The 18,211-nt window shown below is 35.4% G+C and overlaps 1 long non-coding RNA gene across 1 annotated transcript; it reads left to right on the plus strand.

The window, feature by feature from the left end:
* The first annotated feature begins 8,476 nt into the window (after nucleotides 1-8,476).
* On the plus strand, nucleotides 8,477-15,850 carry LOC117663021 (uncharacterized). The gene is made up of 3 exons (XR_004590589.3): nucleotides 8,477-8,848; nucleotides 10,024-10,148; nucleotides 15,656-15,850. It is a non-coding gene; the product is annotated as an uncharacterized LOC117663021 (long non-coding RNA).
* Nucleotides 15,851-18,211: the final 2,361 nt, after the last annotated feature.

The raw sequence follows: 18,211 nt of genomic DNA on the forward strand, positions 1-18,211 counted from the left end.
CAGATTTTATCCTACAGAGTTGCTACTGCTAGTCTTAGCTGACAATTATCTCTCATTCTGGACAAAAGCAGTAGAGCAGAAAATTAAGACTATCTGGAATGCCTGTATATTTTTATTAACTTTGGACTTTGTTCAAGCCAAAAAACTAGTGATGCAAAAATTGGTTGACACTGAATATCAGTCTGAAGTCAACTCATGGTCTCAGAATCCCAGAAGTATGCTAGATATAGGATGTTATGAACCCGCAAGATACTAAAAGGATGTTTTAACACAACATATAACATCCCTCTATCTGGCAAGTATTGCCAATATTCATCTAGCTCAGCACACTTAGCTTTAGGAGGCTGGGGAAATTGATACAATTCAACATCTTTTTTTTTAAACCAGAACCTTTATGCAGACCTCAAAAAGGACATTGTGACCTGTCTTTTACTAATTCGCCTGGGAGAACAGATAATTTTTATAGCTATTCTGACAGTGAAATGTCAAAATCACATAGTAGCCAAATGTATAGTTACAGCAGTTAAAACAAGGTGACAATTCACTTCAAATGTAGCTTGACAATCTTTTCTTTTAACTGTTTAATTTTATCTGGTGGTAATCCATTGAAAAACTTTGATAATAAATAAGTGATTTAATTTAAATAAGTAATGTCATGCTCTCTGCAATTCAGAGCAGCAGTGCATCTGCTAAATCTGTTAAAATAGCATTGCAAAATAAAAGTCAGATATAGAAACCAATTCCTAACATTCCCTTTTCCAATCTTTTTAGCTTGATGTGGGAGAACATTCTACAGTATTATGTCTTCAGCTTGTTTCTGAAGAGTGGCAAAGATAAAAGCACTAAGATGTCACTTTGTGGAGAGTAAAAAAAATAAAAAGATTCAGGTTGAGCTTGACCCTGTATGAATGTATCGATGTAGCATAGTAGAGCAGAAATAATTGGCACCATCTTTATGATGGATCAGTTTGTGACTTCTAGTATTGCCTACAATCCTGTACTCCCTGCAGGTCTTCAATCCATGTACCAGTTTAGCATAATCATGCATAGTTTCTACACCAAACAAAGAGAGCCAAATGTTACTACCTGCTAAATAATTGTACAAAAAATTGTATGGAAAGCTATCCTGTTTTCTCCAAAATAAGACATCCCCTGATAATAAGCCCAATCGAGCTTTTGAGCACATGGCAATAAGGCCAAGCGCTTATTTCGGGGTTCAAAAGAATATAAGGCAGGGTCTTATTTTCGGGGAAACACGGTAATACTTTGTATTTTTATATTCATCTTTTTAAGGTATTCACAATAATTTTGCTGTGGAAAAAGAAATCCTACTGCATTAGATTTGATTCAGCAAAATTAGTTTGTAAACTATTACAAGGTTAAGGTCAAGATTCTGAACATACATTGGTATCTGTCTAGTACTTAGATCTGACACAAGCAAGACATTTATATTTTGAGACAGAAATCAAGATAGTTTCCTCACTTACAGTAAAATAATTGCCAGAGATAATTCTGTCCACTCTTTTTCCTTAGAATGAAAGCTCATCTGAAGCTTTAAGTGTCTTCTGGGGGGAGGGTGGTGAAAGCAAGAGAATGCAAAATTAGAGGTCTATAGTTGTGATGGCGAACCTATGGCATCTGTGGACACGTGAGTGTTATCCTAGCTCAGCTCCAGCACGCATACATGCGCCAGCCACCTGATTTTTGGCCCTTCCAGGCCCACCGGAAGTCAAGAAATGTGCTGCTTCCAGCCTCTGGGGTGAGGGAGGCAGTTTTCGCCCTCCCCGGGCTCCTAGAAAGCATCTGGAGCCTGGGGAGGGCAAAAAATGGGCCTTCTGAGTCCACTGGAAGTCAGAAAATGGGCTGTTTCTATCCTCCAGAGGGCCTCTGGGGGAGTGGGGAAGCACTTTTCGCCCTCCCCAGGCTCCTAGAAAGCCTCTGGAGCCTGGGGAGGGTGAAAAACTCTTAACGCATTGTAAGCCGCCCTGAGTCTCCGGAGAAGGGTGGCATATAAATCAATTTTTTTTTTAAAACCGGGCCTATTGGGCCCACTATGCCATCACATGCCAAAAATGGGGGGAAGCGTGGGGGGGATCATGCACTGTTGTGGGGGGGCGGGGGAGCATTGAATTAGGGGTGTGGGCACACACACATGCGCAAACCCCCTGCGCTCCCCCGCTTTTGGCACACGACGGCAAAAAGGTTAGCCATCACTGGTCTATAGCCACAGTTCTCTGTGGCTTAAATCTACAATATTTTATTGCATATTCTTGAGTTTCTTTCCTTCATGTAGCTTGACTTTTCCATGAATCAACATGTTCTGCTCATATTTATTAATCTATTTATGTTAAGTGGATCCTAAAATACATGCTGATAAAAGTTGATAACTTGTCATGTTTTCATAGCTGCCAAAATTTGAGTCTCGTCATGTCTCTTAATAGGGTTGGTCTCTTTCAGTTCTGCTTCCTCTATTAAAAACTGTTTCTGCCTTTCCGTTGTCATACCTGTAGTGGCTCAGGAATCAGTAGAAGAAAAAGTGAACTTCTCTACTTATTTACCAAAATGACTATGAGTATAAATACCTAGTACCTTTTCTATTTTCTTTTCCATTATTTAAAAAATTGCTATAATGATTATTCTTAGTGGTGCAGATTACAGAGTTACCCTATAAGGGTGATCTTGCAAAATTGTAAGATACATGAAAATGTAAGTGCTGTTGCATTAATTATTTGTATTAATGGTTCTTTGGCAATCTAGTTTTCAGAATTTATTGTATATCCAGACTGTATAATTTTTATTGGACAGTAGGAAGTATCAATATTAACACAGCTGCCTGCAATTTACTGCTGGTTCGAATCTCTCCAAGGCTCAAGGTTGACTCAGCCTTCCATCCTTTCTAAGGTAGGTTAAATGAGGACCCAGTTTGTGGGGGCAATAAGCTGACTTTGTATAAATATACAAAAGTATGAAGGCTATTGCTTAACACACTGTAAGCTGCCCTGAGTCTCCGGAGAAGGGCGGCATATAAATCAAATTTAAAAAAAAAAAAAAAAAAAAGAGAATATTTGTAGCTCTGGATTAAATTATGGGATCCTTGGTGGTCTCTGAGCTTGGGAGTTTGCTTGCAGACATTTCATTACCAAACTAGGTAACATCATCAGTGCTGTGCATCTTGCAGAAACATCTGCAAGGAAACCACTAAGCTCAGACACCAAGGATCCCACACTTAGAGGTATGTTTAACTTCAGATGGTTTGTAACAATATATATGAAAACATAGTTTTTGAGACAAATCTGGCAAAACCTTTACATCAAAATAGCAAGTACAATCGTAATTCTTACCCTTGTAAGTATATCATTTACATTTCTTGAAAAATGAAGTAGTTGAGAAATTTGTAGACTGTGTGTGTAGTGTCTCTTGATTGAATGTACTAAACAATTATTTATAGATTTTCTAGTAAAGATAATAAATATGCTAGGAATAAGTAACCAATGTATACATTTTAAATTAAAGATTTGAAACCTGGTAATTTTTGTATGAACCACTGATTGTATTTTACATTTTGAAGATGGTTAAAAAATGCAAAGTGATGGACTACATCATACGTTTGGATGGGATAGCTTTGAAGAATTTCTTTGGAATGTATGTCTCTTTCAAAACATACATTACAATTTTCACTTTAATTTTCCCATGGAAACTGACAAAAACTTTTAGCAATCAGAATCAAAGGTATTCTAAGAATCACTGTGAATTGCATGTTTCCCTGAGCATGCAGGTTGTTTAAACTGGACTAATTATCTATCTCTGCCAGTCCATCCATGTATTGCCATGCTCCAAAGGACATCTGTGTTTTTAAATATTCAGTTGTACGTAAAAATACATAATCATTGCTCTATAAGAAAAAGCAGCAGAACCACGTGCTTTGGTGATATCATCTGAATCCTTGAATCTCCAGTGTAGTCATGAGAATGACAAAAAGCCAACAGAGTTTAGAAAGCCATGGCCTTGGATTGTTACATTATCGCAACATAAGTGAAAGTTTGGCTAGGCATTGCAAGGACAAGAGGCATTTCACATTTGGAAGGCCTCCTGGCTTGAAACGGGCTATTATTTAAATACTAGCAATGAAGCATTTTTTTTTTTTTTGCCAAATCTGAAGGTGAATGACTAATTTTTGTCTTCTGGGACAGATGAATAGTTTTCTGAATACTAACAGCTGAGACATTGCCTTTGTTGTCCCCTTTTACTTCTGCCTGTTACTCACTGTGGCTTATTCATTCTGCCGAAAAATAGGGCTGCCTGGAATACCAAGAGTAAGTTGGGCAGCTATATAAATTTTTTTAAATAAATAAATAATATATTTTTGAATGTGAAACTGATATCAGGATTTTGTCTTGCATTTATTAATTCCTAAGCCAATTAAGGAGCACTTCCAACTTATCACTGATATAAGTGTATTAATTCAAAAATTGCAATCTCTCCAAATCAGGGCTGTTTTGACAGCATCTGGATGCATTGTAAAAATGACTGCTCTAGAAACCTACCTATTTACAAAATGTTTCCTATAGCAAGTGTGAATAAATTCCATTTAATAGAAAATTTGCTAACCATCTCAGCGGAATATTTGTAGGGTCCCAGAGCATTCCTGCATAAATACGATGCTAGAGGCTTGGCTTGCTTTGTACCATATCAAATTATTTTATATATATAGCTTTTAGAAGTTCAGGGAAATCTTTTGATTAGCTAATAAGATATCCTATAAAACAGTCCTGTTTAAATTTGAAATTAAATTCAAAATTCAGATTACAGTCATTGAATTTTTAAGAAATTTGTTGCTAAGACAGATTGTTTTATGTGACCCAAGTAAATAACATAAAGGTGATGTGATTAATATATTTTATTTTTCTGCAAAATATAGATAAATAATCAATAGCAAGTCAATCTTCTATAGAGAATTTATGAAGCAATTTGATCTCTCTTTCCAATATATAAGATAAACCATTAGGAGGGATAAAAGGTAAAGCAATGTTCCAAAAAAAATTAACATGCATTTGACATTTAGTATCAATTTTGATAGGAGGAAAATACTACTGTTCATCTCAGCATGTGTGGTCTTGTGTTAACTATTTTCTTTGTGATATATTGTTAACGTTGGGTTTCATACTGCTACACTAGGTTTATCTGAAAATCAAAACGGGGGAAAAACAGATTAGACTAACTACTTCTGCAAGTATGTTTTGGACTGATATTCTGACACTTCACAGTTTCAAACACCGCATAACACTTACAACATTGGACTATGAACGGGTAAATTCAAATACTTAACAGTAAGTGTCCATGATCTTTTGCTAAGGGGCTTTCCCCTTTTCAGTTGAATTAGCCTTGTTAATGTCAACGGAAGTGAGAACTGTAACCACAGGCAATGTGTCTTTGCAGTTGTCAAATCTCCCTTTTCTTAATTCTGCAAATATGAAACTTATAACCTTTTAAGAATCGTTCCTTATTCCAATATTTCTATCACACATTTTTATATTTATGCACCATGTATTCTTGGGCAATATCAGAATCTTATTTAACCAGTTAGCACAATATAGAATTATCAAATGCTCAGAAATAAAAAAAGTAACTTGCATTACTACAAAAAAAAATCATGAAATTTTATTCCTTTGGTAGGAGGGTCACTTTAAAAAAAAAAAATTGCTGTAGCCACCTTCATTTTTCTGTTTCGATTCCTCAGTGTCCTTAAGACAGTCACCATTTATTATTTTCTTTTGGCAACCCAACTACTGTTAACATCTGTCCATTTCAGAGAGGCTTTGGATGAATTTTCAGAGAAACTGAAATAATCCAGCATTTGCAGTAATCTTTGATGGGCTACTTTTGTAATTTCTGTCCACAATCTCAGTATAATGAACTCCTAAAATTTGGTAATTTTGTTAGCTAGAACATAAAAATGTAGCTGATTGTGCTTTTATCATGTTACATCATAGGAATGAAGTCAGTTGTGACTACATAGAGATTTCATCATATCTAAGGGCTTCCAGTACAAGCAAATCAGTGACTCAGATTTCTATTGCTCTCCATAGCAATAAATCTTAAAATCTCAAACTAGATAAATATTGTGTGAATGAATGAGAGATAAAATGTTCAGTGTTCTTTATTAGTGTTTACTAATGTTGTTTTTATTTTCCATATTTATTATTTTTATAAATAACTCAAGGTGGCAAACATATCTAATACTTCTTTCTCCTGCTATTTTTCCCACAACAACAATCCTATAAGGTAGGCTGGGATGAGACAACGTGACTGGCCCAAAGTGACCCATCCATTTTTTATGCCTTAGATAGGACTAGACTCACAGTCTGCTAGTTTTTATTGTAAGGTTTTTTGCTGTTGTTATTACCCCACCCCAAAAGATTTCAGTTTGTTTTTCAATTGAATTGTACAGCTTATAGTTATATCAAGCATGGAAAACATTCTGAAGTAATTTATCTTGGTCTGATTTTTTTTTATATCTCAGAAACCTTGCATTTCAACACTGATATACTTTCTACAGTATATCCATTGTATTTGCAGCTATCTCATGTATTTTATTATATGATACTCTATTTACAAAGAACAATACAGAGCACCTACATTATTTACAATTTAAAATTATTAAAACCAAGGGATTTTCATTGTATTAGTTTATGTAAGTAGTATTTAAAGTTTGATGCCAAGTTATCTTTCAATGATGGAAGCTCTATTTCTATTTTTTTTTTTTTTTTTGCTGTATTCCTTGTTCTTTCAATTCTTCAATGAACATTTTATTTAAAGCAAGAAGTATGGCTGACATTCTGCTTATTGTTTGTTCTTTAATGCAATATAGTAAGATTTATATTTTACAACTTACTATGTGGATAGTAATAATATCTGTATATTAAATTATATTAAATATAGGTATTAAATACATATAAATTAAATCAATATGAATTAAATCACCTGGTTCCACCTCCACCTTTGCCCTTGCCCTCCCCACTTATTGGAACAGAGTTTTTATATCGCTACTAAAAGGCCAAGTTTATAACATTCTAAAATAAACATTATCTTCAGCTGAGTGAGAGTTTTATGAGAGAAAGTGGGAGAAGGGGAGTTCAATTTATATGAGCAGAAACAATACAGCCCAGGTATAGGTGCCATGCAAAGAAAGCATTTCAGAGAGAATCTGCCTTAATTGACTCATTATATGTCTGCCTGGGAATTTACTCTTACGGTTTCCAAGATAATGTTTTTTTCTCCTGACTAATAATAGAAATGCTTTTCCGAAATCTTTGCTTCTTTCTTGCTGCTTTGTAGTTATGTTTGACAAGTTGAAAAACATTGTGTATAAGGGATATCTGTGATGAGGAGAATGGAAGAGCAGCTTTTGCTACCTTTGCCTTTACCTCATAAAAATGTACATAAGGGGCAGATTTTATCCTGTGATGTCACAATGGATGTTTCAGCATTTTGATGAAATCTATATTTGACATGGACCAGTGGTGGGTTGCTACCAGTTCACCCCAAGTCGGGTGAACCAGTAGCGGTGGCAGCGGGAGGCTCTGCCCACCCACCCACCCAGACCTCTCTGCGCATGTGCAGAAGCTTCTGCGCATGCACAGAAGCGGTACGCCTGCCCACAAGCAGACCAGTAGCAACCAAAATTGAAACTCACTACTGACATGGACACTCTTGTTGCCCACCCCCATCCCAAAAAAGTAGGTAGATCTGATGCATGTACAATCAGGAAATAAACCATATCAATTTGATGTTACTTCTATTATGTTATTCTCAGAAATTTGCTTATCAAAATATGCCTGAAAATGTTGCTTGCTGCTGCTTCAACTGAGGCAGCTTCAGAAAACATTAAAAAGAGGCATGTTTCCAGATAGCAAGCTCACCAACTGAATATGGAAGCAAAAAAAAAAAAAAAATCATTGAAAAAAGCATTTATTTGTTGCTCATCATGTGGGTGTGACTGTGGCATCCTCTAGGTTCATAGGGTTGAAAATGACTTGGAAGTCTTTAATCCTTTGACCAATGCCAAAACTCTTCATACTATTCTGAACAAATGGCTGTCTAGTTTTTCTTGAAAACTTCCAATGAGATGGAGCACCCACAACTTTAGGGGGCTTGTTATTTCATTGCTTAATAGTTGTCATGGCCAAGAAATTCCTTGTTAGGTGAGGTTTGGATATCACACTGTAAAGCTTCCAGCCAGGGTAATTATATGTGGGATAGACCTTGTATTGCCTAGGTTAGGGAATGGTCAGATTAGATACAGCACAGCCTGTAGCTACATAATACATAAGTAGAACAAAAGTCTCAGAAGAGACTCTCCCTAACTCCTTGGGCTGTAAAGGTGACTCTGGGACAATTATTTTATTTATTTATTTTTATTATCAAATTTATAATTATACTTTCAGACTTCCAAGACTATGTTAATATGGCTTTACAATAAAATAGAATTAGTCTATGTAGTCATGTTTACAATAAGGTCTATGTGGTAAATGGAGTCTTTCATGCTCTTTCAGCTTGATTGTTTTCTTGCAGACTAGGTAACATGATCAGATGTATCTGGAAAGGTTGACATCCAATCTTAAGGTCGAATTCTGGGCACTGCCATATTGAAGAAGACATTGACAAATGATGATGTGCAGAGAAGAGTGACTAAGATGATAAATTACAAGCAAATAGATTTTTGTTGGACAACAGGAGAAATGATGAACTAACTGCAGGAAGTGTTTAAACAGAAGCTGGATGACCATCTGTTTGAAAAGCTAAGATGGTGGATTCTGATGAACGGTGGTTAGACAAAATAGTTTTCAAGGTTTCTTGAATTTTATTGTGCTATTTTATTTTTCCATTTTTAAGCAATGTAGAAGCTTAAAAACAACAGCAAAATTTACTTTATAAATACTTTATTCACTTTATAAATCTTCACATCACCTTTGGATTTGTAACAGGTCTTCTGTACAAAATCTATTTATAGCAAGAATTCTGATGTGTATTTAACAAAAAGGTTATTTCAGACTTTTAGATCCTTCTTTGTTTACTATGCCTATGGGTTTTCGCACAAACTATTATACATATTACTAGAAAAATAGTACTTAGTACAATATCACTACATTTTTGGCACCATAGCACACTGTTATTAGATATTAAGTGATTCAAAACTATGGTGCAGCACTAGGATAGACAACCTTTTGGCCCAGGACACATTTAAATTCTGACAGCACATAGTGGATTCATTCCCAAAATAGTTACTGTGGAAGATGTAAGAGCTTCATAAGAGTCAATGGTCACAAAATAGTATGCCTGTGGAATTTTGTCTGTTTTCCAAAAATACACGGCAACATGATTTAAAAATTAAGTGGCCAACCTATGTCAGTGCTAACATAGCAAATGGCTTCTGTAAATGCACAATGCAAGGTCAGAAACCTGCTCTGCATAATGGAATTGACAATTGAGGCTTTGAGGTAATATAGCAATTAATGGTGTTGCCTCTGTGCCACAATAAGGCAAACCACCATTTGAGGCAAACTATTCTAACACCCCTACAAAATACCTATTTACCAGAAAACCAGCTAGCTCTCTTACATGCTCTATTTGGTAGGATTCATACTTCCTACCAATAAATGAGGTATGGATAAGTACTTTGCAGCAAGCCAGCTCTCTAGTTTTGCCATATTTTTTCAAATGGGGAATGTTTGTGCACCAAGAGACATCTTTGAATACTGGCAGCTATCCTTGATGTACAACATTTGGGTTACTTGGAGGTGAAGCCTCCCAATGCATTTTGTTCCTAAATATGTTAGTTTATTTACAGAAGTATAAAGCAATTTTCAATATTATAAAAGGAATATATAAAATATTTTAATACTTGGATCTACCAACTGTCCCGCTTATCCTTGCAAAAAAAAAAAAAAAAAAGGTCATTTGTTTATAAAAGAACCTAGCTCTGGTGGAGAAATATTATTTATCTGCTACATTTTCCTTTTCCAGTTTTAATGATTCATGGGATTTTGAAAAGAAAAAAAAATGAAAGAAAACTTTATTGACGTAAGGAATTGCATAAGAGCAGATCATTCCAACTATTTGTGACTCCAGTAATGCTTCATTCCCATGTGGTATGTATTTCTGCTGCATTTTTGTGAATAACTGCACATACTCCCTGTTGACTGTTTGCAGGAAAAGGAAATGTTGATGTTACTAATCTAGGCTTTGACTTTTTTCCCCCATTAGACAGGATTCCCAACCACAAATTTAGCTACGTCATTTGGAAACTTAATCATTATTCCACTAGTTGGGAATCTAAAACTGAAGAAAAAGCTTACCTTCATTCAACACTTCCAGTAGCCTTATAAGGACAAGAGGGTTTTGGATTGAGCAACAGTTTCTTCTATGGAATGTTATTTCTGTCTGAAGTAAAAATACTGGCACATTCTACCCAAACAACCAGATGCTTTTAACAATACTTCAGAAACTTGCAGTTTATAGATTCCCTGTACTCTGACAACAATTTCAAATATAGCTAAAATTGATAAAAATCTGAATTTAATGCGGTATTTTGATGATACATACCAGGGCTGTCAAACTTGCTGTTCGCGGGCCTGATCATGCACTGGCCACGCCCATGCCTAGTTTAGCAAAGGGAGAAAAAGTTGTGATACGTCATGTGACGCAGGGGTCAAATCTACTTACCTTCCCTACCGGTTCAGAAGTGCACGCTTGGACCCTCTACGCATGCGGGAAGTAACAATGTCCGGGCGGGTGGACGGAACCTCGCATTGCCACAGCTACCGGTTCTCCAAACCATCTGCCGCCATCGCTACCGGTTTGGCCAAACTGATAGCATTTCACATGACAACGCAAGTTTAACACCCCTAATATATACAAGTAATTTTTAAAAAGGCATTTGATTGCTAGTTTCATTTTATCCAATAAATGAATTGGGTAATTTAATACTCTGCTGAATTGGTGAAGTACAAAGAAACTACAGTTTAACATTTGTGAGATATAATTATCTCAAATGAAATGGTTACACACTGGAAACTTAAATCTTACTAGAATTTGAATTCCTTCCTGTATACCAGCATTGAATGTTCAGGGAAAATATTGCTTGACAACATCTACTAAATAAAACCCTCCTGCCACATAGTCTCTGTGAATTCCCAGGTTCAAGGATACATTTTTGGGTGCAGATTTAGTTAATGTGATACATTCCCAGAACTTTCAGTCCTGTTACTGTCAGTTCAGAATGTTTTCTGGAACTAATAATTTTCTATGAATATAAGTGAAAACTGATAATGTTAGGAAGATATTTTCACTTCTTTAGATGTGATAAATTTCTAAAGGTTGAAGTATCTTTGGAAGAGATCTTGAGAACATTTTATTTGTAATTTTTGACAAAATTTGATGCTTGACAAACCAATATTTAAAGTTAAGCGGGTAAATGAAAAGAGCATCATGCAGTGTTGATAACTTATGGTCTTTTTAAAAGGAAAAATACTAAAAAGATGCTACCTAAAGAATGCAAAAGTGCAACATGTGGCCTCAGAAGCCATTAATAACCATCAATTAAGTCTTAGAAGACACTCCATAAACTACAAGATGCAGATCTTCTTTTGCCTCACACAACAGAGAGGAAATTACACATGTGCTGGAATAGATACATATGGATAAAGGCAAATTTTAAAAGACCTGGGACTATTTAGAGCAGGGCTGTCAAACTCCCAGCCTGGGGGCCAGATGCGTCATACACTGGCCATGCCCATGCCAGTTTAGTGAACGGGGGGGGGGAGTCCCAATATGTCACGAGATGCCGCCGTGACGCCATGAGTTTGACGCCCCTGATTTAGAGCTTTAAAGATTAATGACTTCAGAAAAACTAATCTAGTAAGCAATGGCAGTATTTCTCTTATTTATTAAGTTTGTAAGCTGCTGAATATTATGATTCCCAGCAACTTAAATAGAATAAGAAAAATAAATGAAAACACAATAAGAAAATCTAATAAGGAAAGGAGGGATATAGTTTAACATTTGTTCTACAACCCTCCCTCATTACCAGAATCTTGAATAACTCAAAAGCCTCAAACCAATGGTAACAATATTAAAACAAAAGATATATACACAACAAAGAATAAATTATAATGTCAAAGGATCACACCTCAATTTCTGTCAATAGAGGGTCTGGCGTTTGACCCTTGCTAGCTTTTAAAAGAACATAACTATGTAGGGTTGTCTAAGGAGGCCATTCCAAAGAATAGATTCATTAGATTAAAAAAAGTTTTCTTCACCTCACAAAAAAGAGACCACTGTCTTTAGGATTTCCTGAAAGAACCTTCATGGGTGAGAAACATTGTTTGAAGTAAATCCTGCAAATACTTTGATACCAAGACATGTGGGGTTTTATAAGCTAGCAGACACACTCAACCTCCTATTTTCTATGTCTTTTCCATCTATTATTTGCCCACAGCCCTAACCTGGTTCTTCAGGTCTTCTCAAAGTGCATTGATTGCTACTATAACTGAGTCCACCTACCTTGCTCTTGGTCAACCTTGTCTTCTCTTTTGTTCTCCCGTTCTAAGCATCAGAGCCTTGTCCAGAAAGCCAGGTTTTTTTTTAATAATGTCTCCAAAATAGGATAATTTGAGCTGTTCACTTGTGCCCCATCTGGATTGATTTATTCAACAGTTCTTCAACAAAGAACATTTGGGTTCTTTTTCTCAGACTGTTATTCTCAGAAGTCCTCTTCACCACCAAATGGATGCATCAATACTCTTCCTTATAGTGCATTTTCAAAGTCCAATTTTTGCTTCCATAAGAGTGTCACAGGAAATAGTGTTCCTTACACTATTTTGATCATTTCAGATAATGGGCACACCATGTCATCTGAATATCTTTATCAAGGTCCTTATGTCTGTTGAACCAAGTGCTGGTCTACAGCATATTTTGTTATTCCTTGTTCTTTTATTGTTGATGTAAATCGTCAATGCATACATAGTTGTTAGGCAAAAAATCATTTAGCTCAAATAGTTCCAGGATTATTTGAAGTCTAACAAGTCTCTTTGAATTAGTTCTGGAAGATAATTAACCCATTACGCTATATCACACATGAATATTAATCCAATTCTCTAACTCAGTTATGGATTTCATGTAAGCATAGCTGGAGGATCTAATATATCTCTTCCAAAGGTGGTAATCTACAATAGAAAAATAAATCTGAAGCTAGAATGAAATGATTTGTAAAAATAAAGTTATCCCTAGCTGACTTTAGAAAGCCTGGAGGATATAAGCCAAGAGAACACACTCTAGGTCAGGGGGCTCCAACCTTGGTAACTTTAAGCCTGGAGGACTTCAACTCTGCCCGGAGTTGAAGTCTGCCAGGCTTAAAGTTGCCAAGGTTGGAGACCTCTACTCTAGATCACATAGCTACAAGCTATTGTCTATATTTTCAGACTTTCATAACTGATAGATCGCAAAACTGGAAGGTTCTGACACGTGTTTTATTCACTGAAGCAAATATCAGTAAACTTTTCACCTCTTGAACAGGGAGAAGAAAAATGCCTTTGCTGATTCCCAGGGGGCATGACTATTTACTCAAGTGTACATTTAGTTCCACCACAACTCGTGTGCCATTTTAGTCACCAGCTGTAGAATAGTCTCTTAATATTAAAAACAAAAAACAAAATCTCAGGCTCTTTGGCACTGGAAAGATTTAAGGACCACAGCAAATTTGTTGTCTTGACAAGTCTATTGGCTACAGTCATTTGAACTTTCCTAGAATATTCAATAATTTTTTGGATTGTGGAGTCTCCTGGGGTTGGACTCTTTTAATAGTTTTAAATCTTGTAAGTCACTCCTTTCTCTTTCAGGTTACCTTGTTTGTCCAGAAGCAGATGGCCTGTCAATGGATCTGAGGAAGTATTGCACTTCACACACACACACACACACACACACACACACACACGCAATCACACACATTCATACACTTTGAGATAGAGAATTCGTATTGCCCTGAACACATTTTATTAGGAAAATGAAGATCGGAATGATTTTGACATTGCATTTGTTTTCTTGCTAGAACAAACCTTCAGAGTCACTAGCATTACATTAGTCTTATATTTTAGGGTGGTTCTCTTTTTTTTCCAATTCATTTCTCTTCCAGTTTTAATTATTTATGTGCTGCTAGTTCAAAGCTGAATATTTCACTTAATCATATGCTGCAGAGCAGTGACTCTGTGGTTCTGGTTCACTGAACTTGGTTGAAGTCTGACTAATGGTTGTGCCTTATGATTGTACATGTGAACAGTTCAGATCATTAAATATAAAAAAGAGGAATATGCAATTGCTGTGAATTACTGACTATTAAAAGGAATAGTTCTCAAGTCTGGCAAATTTGGTTTTTTCATGTAGATTATATTCTTCTAACAGACTTACCTACAATAAATTATTGCTGACATGAAAGTCAAATTCTAAACTTCAGTATCATGTTGCTAACTTATGAGTTTTGAATAACTTGGCCTTACATTACTTGAAATGCTGCCTGTTAGACCTGTTAGATTGCTACAGTCAATAAGGGGAATTTTGTTATGTGATACTACATACTGCAAATAGGGCACTCACTTACAAAAGACTAATTTTAGCTACAAACCCTGATCTTCCTCAGAATTAAATTTTCATCATACATAGACATATTATTTTAGCATATGATGATGAACATGACAGAACAGAAATAAACACAAGCCACATAAATTTATACAAAATCTCTATGGGGTACAGCAGTGGCCTCATAACTGGATGTTCAATTCAGATATTCAGGTGTTCACCTCTTACGTTTCTTTGTGCAGATCTTCTAGGGAACCAGAGAATGCACTTTGGGCAATCTTGCACAATCTGTTTAATAGTTTGCCTATCAGGAATACAATCACAACAAGGGAAATCTTTCCATCCCCACTGATACAGGACAGGATACTTCTTCCAGTATCACACCTAATTCTGTTCAATTTCATTCAGACAGAGCAAGGCAGGTTAAAACCAGGTAGTTTGGTAGAGTGATTATTAATGATCAGGCCACAATAAGGTACCTTAGATCAGGGGTCACCAACCTTTAGTGGACCTCAGGGACCACTAAATTCATAATTTTAAATCCCGCAGACCACTAATATGATTTTTAAAAAAAGATAAATAGTATTTAGTGCAATATAAAAAATGCAAATAATATTTCTGCAGACCACCAAAATTTTCTCACAGACCACCAGTGGTCCACTGACCACTGGTTGGTGACCACTGCCTTAGATCTTTCCTCTCTCAAGGCATTCTTGGGGTTAAAGTAGGATGTTAAGTGAAGAGCTGTTTTCTATGCTGGCCTAAAGGATTTCAGTCCTGTGATAGATTGGGCTGGTAATTTGTGTACCTATTGTTGAGGTGGAATACCTGACTCTCTCTCTCTCTCTCTCTCTGTGTATATATACATGCATGACTACATACATACAGTACATATCTATATATATTTAACTCAGGTATTTTTCTGAAATCTAATGTAGTACTTTTATTAATATAAGTTGTATTAATGGTTTATTCATAGTTGTTTTTGTAATAGATTTTTTTCTGTTTTATTCTCTATATCATTTAGAAATTATCCAATGAAGGATGGCTTCAAATTATTATTTGAAATAAATAATGAGTCCAGTGACATTGTTATATCTAACTCTTCTAATGAAAAGACTTTTGTGGTTACAAATAAGAGAATTGAAAAGAATTCTTCAAGAAACAAAAGGTTGCAGAAATGAGAAAAAGAAATCTAAACAAATAAAGCTTCTCAAAACTTCCTAATGGTCCTTTTCACCTGACATCTATTGGGGTCAGAGTTAATGTATCACATGAACTGTATAACCCCAGTCAGCAGTAAAGAGAATAGCTTTAACCTTAAACAACCAAAGACCTGTTCAGAGCTATATTTAACTACCTCCTGTCCACTCTCTTGTACAAACAGAAAAAAGGGCTTAGTCGGGAAATAATCCTCTTTCTCTGATGCCCTCCGAAAAACAAAGTTCTATTACAGCTCCAGCAAAATTGTTGAGAGTCCTGTCCTGGTAGGCCCACTTCATTTATTTAATTTTCAAAACTTTAAGATAGATGATAGGGATATACTCTAAATTAACAAATCGGTTAAAGCCCTGCTCTTCTTTAACATAGGTCAAACCTGGCATATGGACACACCTTTTATTGACTTATAATGTGTTAACCAAAGTACAATAGTCTGTAGGTCTATGTGGATCAGCTCTAAACTGAACCGGAGATTTACGGCTGAAAAAGGTCTAATTCAATTTAAGTTTGTGAATCACCATCTGAAAAAGCCCAGTTTGATTCAATCTGTTTCAAGGCTCAAAAGATAATTTTTAAAAATTGGCCTTAGGGTATAGTGACAAAACTATAATGATGAAAATTAAAAAAAAATCTTTTTCCAGTATCTTTGCATAAAACAAATATAGAAACTGCTGATGATGCAATAAAACCTCAAAAACCTTTCTTAGTTAAGCAAAGGCAGCCTAATTGTACAGATTTTTTTTTTTAAAAAAGTACATTTAGAGATATATATTTACGTCTTAGGCAATTCAAGCCTGCTCATTCAGATTGTTGTAACGAAACAGCCTTTGGATTATCTTAAAATATTTGCCACATCACAAATTGCTTGCTCTGCTAAATGCTACATCCCACATAAGAATGAAGTAGGATTGTCAGTGGGAGACCAGGAAGTGGGAGTGAGATGTCATTTGTTTATTCATTTGGCTTCAGTAAAAGAGCAGAAAGCAATTACACAAAGCAAATGCTTTCATAAACAAAGCAACAGGAAGCCAAAACATTAGAAATTCACTTGAATATGAAAACATAGTGACCAGTTTGGGAATATGCTCACTGTAGTTGTTTTTTTTTTCTTTTGAAATGAATGGATCTTTGTTCAGAGCAGCATTTTACAAGAAAGCGCATCTGAAGCACAACACAAATGACCCAGGCATCCTCTCCCTAGTCTATAAATTCATTTTTATGTACAGGCAGCACATGATGCAAGATATCTGGTCAATAATTCATTAGCCATTTTTAATCTTTCCAGCCACTCCTAAATTCACAGATGATATTTATTATTTCTGGAGAGCAATACATATTTACAATAAAATACTTTTGCTGTTCTTCAGATAGCTCAATTTTGAGATTAATGGAATGGAGAGATAAATTCTGCAGTTTTATATGTAATAAAACTTTTGCACATCTGAGTTAGTGTCCATAGTTTTGCATTGCATGTAACTTTGGGACTACTCCTGGTCTAGTCCTATTTTTGTAAGCCTTGATAAACCCTTTATGTGCAAAGGCAATGTTTAATTGTTTCCAGAATCTGTGAACTAATCAGATGATTTTTTAAAAAAAAATGTATAAAAGTCATCTATCTATTACTAAAAGTAATGACTTTTTTCCCCTTTCCAATTCTCAAGGAACTGTTGAAGTTTCAAAACTGCTTCTTTTCAGAAGCTATCAGATATTCTGGGGAAAAAAATTAAACATTTTCATGGTTTTGGTCTTTTCTCTCCATCTCCTCAAATGGGCTTTGAAGCTGGGAAATATTTTATACAGATGGTTCAGTTTTGTATAAAAATCAAAGGAAAAACTTAAACACCCATTCAAATGTGAAAAGAGAGACTTTGAACTTATATTTGAGAATGGATTGTTTTAGAAGGTCAGCACATAATTTTTTGTTGCTATTTTATCTTGACAACCTGAAGAAACTGATCAGTATGGATGAATATTAAAGGTTACTATTCTTCATTTCATGCATCATAAGAACAGATTTCTTAGGAAATGAAGTGCAGTTTAATATCTCTTATGTCATCAATTTATCTTATTCAAATTGTACCCTACATATTTAATATACATATGAGGATGTCAAGGTTTGTTTGCAATCCAGGCCTTTAGGTCAAAATGGGCTTAGAAAATATTTTCTAGCATCTGCCTGCAATATGGTGGGTTACCTTAAATATTTGGGAGAGTTGGTCATATTTAACACATGAAACAATAAAATGAAGAATGTATAAATAATACATGAACCCAAAACAAGGTTGCCATTTAAAGAAATGACGGCAATTTTAGGATCTGATTAAAATTATTAAATTATTAAATTTAATTAATGTTAATTATT

Source organism: Pantherophis guttatus, chromosome 5 (genome assembly GCF_059756535.1).
Source record: "Pantherophis guttatus breed Tessera chromosome 5, ASM5975653v1, whole genome shotgun sequence".
Classification (NCBI taxonomy): Eukaryota; Metazoa; Chordata; class Lepidosauria; order Squamata; family Colubridae; genus Pantherophis; species Pantherophis guttatus.